The sequence below is a fragment of the Physcomitrium patens genome, chromosome 1 (genome assembly GCF_059467195.1).
Source record: "Physcomitrium patens ecotype Gransden chromosome 1, ASM5946719v1, whole genome shotgun sequence".
NCBI classification, from domain to species: Eukaryota; Viridiplantae; Streptophyta; class Bryopsida; order Funariales; family Funariaceae; genus Physcomitrium; species Physcomitrium patens.
The window spans coordinates 19,626,879-19,633,386 of NC_143410.1; positions in this window are offsets into that span (position 1 = coordinate 19,626,879).

The following is a 6,508-nucleotide window of genomic DNA, read 5'->3' on the forward strand; positions in this document are numbered from 1 at the left end:
ACATGCTCCAACAAGCTTGATGACGATTTAATATGCGTGTTGACATAAAATATTTGAGGTTCTTGTGATCTATATACATCATGACAAGATTGAAAGCGCCTTCTAGATAATGACGCCATTCTTAAAAAGAATCTACAATTACAAGAAGTTCTTTGTTGTGGATCTCATAATTGATTTCTGCTGCTGAAAATTTTCTTGAATGAAAGGCTACTGGATGAAGTTTGTCATCTATTCCCATTTGTGATAGAACCGCACCCAGAGCAAAGTCCGATGCATCTGTTTCCATAAAGAATGCTTTGGAAAAATCAACATGATACAAGATTGGTGCAGAAACAAATGCTGTCTTCAAAGATTCAAAAGCAACTTCCACTTCTTGATTCCATTGGAGTTTGTCTTTACAAGTCAAACGTGTAAGTGGAGCTGCAACTCGAGAGAAGTCTTTCATAGAGATCCAATAGTAGTTGGCAAATCTCAAAAAATATTGGACATCTCTTACTGTTTTTGGGATCTTTCAATCTATAATAGTTTGAACTTCCTTAGAATCCATCATAAGTCCATCATTTGAAATGATGTAACCTAAAAAATTGACTTGATTAGTGTGGAATACACACTTTTCTATCTTGGCATAGAATCCTGCATCTCTTAATTTTTGTAACACACGACGAAGATGAAGTTCATATTCTTCTAAATTCTTAGAATAGATCAAGATGTCGTCTAGATAACAGACCACAAAATCGTCCAAAAACTCTCAAAAAGCATCATTCATTAGATATTGAAAAGCTGCTCGTGCATTTGTAAGTCCAAAAGGTATGACGTTGTATTCAAAATATCCATACCTAGTTCGAAATGTAGTCTTCCATTCATCTCCTTCTTTAATGCGTACTAGATTGTATGCTCCCCGAAGATCTATTTTTGTAGAGATCTTAGGTTGATTCAGCTGATCAAGAAGTCCAGATATTAAAGGTAGTGGATACCTATTCTTGATGGTAATCTTGTTGAGTCCTCGATAATCAACACACATCCGCAATGATCCATCTTTTTTCTTCACAAATAGAATTGGAGCTCCTGCCGGAGATTTAGAATGGCGTATGAAATTCTTGGCTAGATTTTCTTCAATATACTCCTTGAGTTCAGTCAACTCATTTTGTGATAAACTGTAGATTGGTCCGAATGGCGGTTGTGCTCCTTCTTGAAGGTCAATTGAGCAATCATAGGGACGATGTTCTAGGAGTGTATCTACATTCTTTTTTTCAAAATACATCTTGAAATTCTTAATATTGGCTTGGAATGCCACTTGAAGTCTTTTCACTAGTAGAAACAAGTGTGGCATAAATAATATATGGTGATTCTTTCATAGCAGCATGTAAGAAAGCTTTTGCACCTATAAATATGGGTTTAATTGAACTAGACTTATGACTCTCTACTTGATTAACTACATTGTTAGTTATACTTTTAGAGAAAGTAAGAGTTCGGGAAATCTAATCTATTTGAGGATTGTATTTTTCTAACCACGATAAACCTAAAATGACTGGATTAGAGAGAGATCTAATGATATTAAATACTACAAAACTATTATGACCATTGATTATTACTTCTATAAGAAGGATTTTGTGAGTAATATCTATAGAAGACAATAGACGACCATCTATGACTTCTACATGAACAGGTTTAGTTTTCTTTACTAAAGATATGCTATGTCTTTTAGTAAATTCTTCATCTAAAAAACACGCTCAAGCTTCTGAAATCTAAGAAGGCAGAGACTTTGTAATGTTTAGGTCCTAAAATAACATTTAATGTAAAACAAGGAGAGGGCTCTGAGGAGAGAATAGGACCTTTACTAGATCTTGTGCAAGGTTCCAGCCGCACGATCCCTATTGTAGTTGGACAAACTCGTTTTTTGACATATTATCTTCTTTCATAGCCATACTCCTCATTTTGTGATTGCATCATTTCTTTGGACAATATTGAGCAGTATGCTTTGGTTCTCCATAATATAAACATAATCTTTTTTGACGACGACGAGTCTTTTCTTTCTCAGTAAGAGGTTTGAAACTTACTGCATCAATTTGCATATTTTCTACTTTCGAATGTATGTGTTGAAGAGGTGTTGATGTTCCCATTGAATTATAGTAATGTTGAGGTCAGTTCTCAGATCAGGATTCAAGAAGACAATTGTTGCACTTCACAGCAAAGTCAATTGCTTGACTCAATGTTTGAGGATCAAGTAAGTTGAGCATTAATTTTTTTATCTCATATTGTAATCCGTAGAGAAATTGACTAATAAATGCAACATCATCCTACTTGATATGAGTTGCAAGTTGTCAAAATTATGAAGCATACAACGTTACTGATCGATTACCTTGTCGTAAAATACGGATCTTATTGGTTGCAACACGAATTGCATCATGTTGTCCATACATGGATCAAAACTCTGCCAGAAAAGCCTTTAGATTATCCAATATTGGATCTCGTCATTTAAAAAAAAGATGAAAATCACGATAGTGCTGAACTTGAAAGAAGCGTACAAATGAATCTAACTTGCGATCCTGGAATTGGATAGCTTTGGCATTGAAATTCAATCACAAGTTGCACTTGATTGATAAATCCTCGAAACTTAGATCTGGTGCTATCAAACTTCTCGGATAGGATAATTCTTGGTTCTCTAATATTTGAAGGACGTTCCACCATAGGAGAAAGGACATGGTTTGGTGCAGATGTTGAAGTAGCTTCAATCATTTCTATATCTTCACTTCCTGCCAATCTTATTACTTCTTGAGGTGGTAAATTGAGTTGATGCATCGCAAGCATTAACTCCCTCAATCGCTCTTGCATTTGTGCCATTGCACTCTTCATTTCAGCAAGTTCTGCCATGATAACACTTAGAAGAGAGAAGATGTATAATATTGCTCAAGATAAATAGAAGAGAGGACTTCGGAACAAAGAAAATATTAAGAGCAATATTAAATTAGAAGAGGGTAATCCGCAACTTCTAATATGCTTATATCTTATTAAGAAAAAGGGGTAATCCACTCTTAATCAAGATTAGACAAAGCTCTGATATTGTAGGTGTACTCTTGTCAATCAGTTAAGGATAAGAACTCGATGAAAAATCAGTTTAGACAAGTGAGCCTTTTTTCAATGAAAGGTAACAAAATATAAATAAATAAGTATATATATTGAAAGAGAAACTAGAATGGCTATTGCCAAAAGACAAGAAAACTAGAGACCCTTGAAACTAGACTAGAAGCAAGAAAGGAGTTGACAAGAGTAAACTTTTACTTACTTCTACCTATTTCTATATGTAATTACTAGCTTACATGATTATGTCTATGACATATATAGATCCTAATGTTGTTGCTCCTATAGTTATCTTTATAATACCTCATGTGCCTTGAAACTTAAGGCCAATTCCCATGTCTAGGGCTGTCACGGACATACTCATATAAGCTAGTAATTACATATACAAGTAGGTAAAAGTAAGTTAATTCTATAGTATTTAATATGGAAGCTTCCTAGAAGCTTAATAGTCAGTGCTTTGACTTCATAGGTGTCTTTAATTGACTTTTTGGATTAGAAACGTGGTCAACAAGTTGGCCATGTGCCACACATGTTGTTAGCTTGAAGATCAAGCTAACTATGTGGCCCACACGTAGAAAAACTTACCTTGTAAGTCAAGGCATGAGTCTTACAAAGTCAACACATATTAGAGGTCCTATAGAACGTCTCCACGTAGTCCCTAGTTAGATCATATATATAGAGACAAGAGTGAAGCCTTCTTCACTCTTGTCAACTCCTTTCTTGCTTCTAGTCTAGTTTCAAGGGTCTCTAGTTTTCTTGTCTTTTGGCAATAGCCATTCTAGTTTCTCTTTCAATATATATACTTATTTATATATATTTTGTTACCTCTCTTTGAATAAAGGATCACTTGTTTGAATTGTTTTTTCATCGAGTTCTTGTCCTTGACAACAAGAAGTCCAATCTATTTTAGGGTTATATTTGTCTATCCATGATAAACCTAAAATGATTGGATTAAAAGGACATCTAATGATATTAAATATTACAAAGCTACTATGACTATTAGTTATTATTTCTATGGGAAGGATTTTATGAGTAACATCTGCTGAAGACAACAGATGACCATCTATGACTTCTACATGAACAAGTTTAGTTTTCTTTACTAAAAATCTATTATATCTTTTAGCAAATTTTTCATCTAAGAAAGAAGATGAGGCTCCTGAATCTATCAAGGCAGAGGCTTTGAGATGTTTAGGTCCTAAAATAACATTTATTGTAAAACATGGAAAGAGTTCTGAAGAGAGGATACGAGCTTCACTAGGCGTTGTACAAGGTTCCAGGCGCATGGTCCCTATTGTAGCTGGACAAATTCGTTTTTCAACATGCTATCTTCTTTGATAGTCGTACTTCTCATTTTTCGGTTGTGTCACTTCTTTCAACAATGTTGAGCAATGTGCATAGGTTCTGCATAATATAAGCACAATCCTTCTTCAGGACGACGAGACTTTTTTTGTTCAGTAAGAGGTTTGAAACGTACTGCATCAATTTGCATATCTTCTACTTCCAAATGTATGTGTTGAAGAGATGTTGGTGTTGCTATTGAATTATAGTTATATTGAGGTCCACTTGTATGGTTTTTAGATCAGAATTCAAAAAAGCAATTGTCGTACTTCACAGCAAAGTCAATTGCTTGACTCAATGTTTGAAGATTAGGAAAGTTCAGCATTAATTTTTTTACCTCATATTGTAATCCATAGAGAAATTGGCTAATAAGTGCAACATCATCTCACTTGATATTAGTTGTAAGTTGTCAAAATTGTGAAGTATATAACATTACTGATTGATTGCCTTGTCATAAAATATGAAACTTATTGGTTGCAACACAAATTGCATCATGTTCTCCTTACATGGATCAAAACTCTGCCAAAAAAGCCTATAGATTATCCAATATTGGATCTTGTCATTCAAGAAAAGATAAAAAACCACGATAGTATTGAACTTGAAAGAAGCGTACAAATGAATCTAACTTGCGATTCTGGAGTTGGATAGCTTTGGCGTTGAAGTTCAATCACAAGTTGTACTTTATTGATAAATCTTCGAAACTTAGATCTGGTGCCATCAAACTTCTCGAGTAATGCAATTCTTGGTTCCATAACATTGGAAGGATGTTCCATCATAGGAGAAAGGACATAGTTTGGTATAGATGTTGAAGTAGCTTCAACCATTTCTATATCTTCACTTCTTGCCAATCTTATTACTTCTTCAGGTAGTAAATTGAGTTGATGCATCATAAGCATTAACTCTCTCAATTGCTCCTGCATTTGTGCCATTACACTCTTCATTTTAGCAAGTTCTGCCATGATAATACTAAGAAAAGAGAAGATGTCTAATATCGCTCAAGATAAATAGAAGAGGGGACTTGAGAACAAAAAAAATACTAAGGACAATATCAGTTTAAAAGAGGATAATCCGCAACTTCTAATATGCTTGTGTCTTATTGAAAAAAAGGGATAATCCACTATTAATCAAAATTAGACAAAGCTCTGATATTATAGGTGTATTCTTGTCAATCTATCAAGGACAAGAACATAATAAAGACAAATAAACAAGTAAGACTTCTCTCATAGAAAGATGGCAAAATAGAAATAACTTGATATATATATTAAAAAAGAAACTCGAATGGCTATTGCTAAAAGCTAAGAAAATTAGAGATCCTTGAAACTAGACTAGAAACAAGAAAAGAATTGACAAGAGTGAAGAAGGCTTTACTCTTATCTCTATATATACTATCTAACTAAGGGCTATGTGGTGACGTTCTATAGGACCTTCAATATGTGTTGACTTTGTAGGACACATGTCTTAACTAACAAGATAATTTTTTCTATGTGTGGGTCACATAGATAGCTTGGTCTTCAAGCTAATAATATATGTGGCACATGGCTAACTTGTTGACCACGTTTCTAATCCAAAAAGTCAATTAAAGACACCTATAAAGTCAAAGTAGCATCTATGAAGCTTCTAGGAAGCTATTATATCAAATACTATAGAATTAACTTACTTTTATCTATTTTTACTTATTTCTATGTATTTATACATGTAATTATTGGCTCACATGTGTATATCCATGACTGTCAAGGACAAGAACTCGATGAAAGCTAAAGAGTAAGTGAGACTTTTCTCAAAAAGAAATAGGACAAAATAGAAATATGTATATTAAGAAAGAAACTGGAATGGCTATTGCCAAAATACAAGAAAACTAGAGACCCTTGAAACTAGACTAGAAGCAAGAAAGGAGTTGACAAGAGTGAAGAGGGCTTCACTCTTGCCTCTATATATACTATCTAACTAGAAGCCACGTGGCGATGTTCTATAAGACCTCCAATATATGTTGACTTTCTAGGCCACATGCCTTTGTTTGCAAGGCAAGTTTTCTATGGATGGACCACGTAGTTAGCTTGTTCTTTAAGCTTCCAACATGTGTGGCACATGGCTA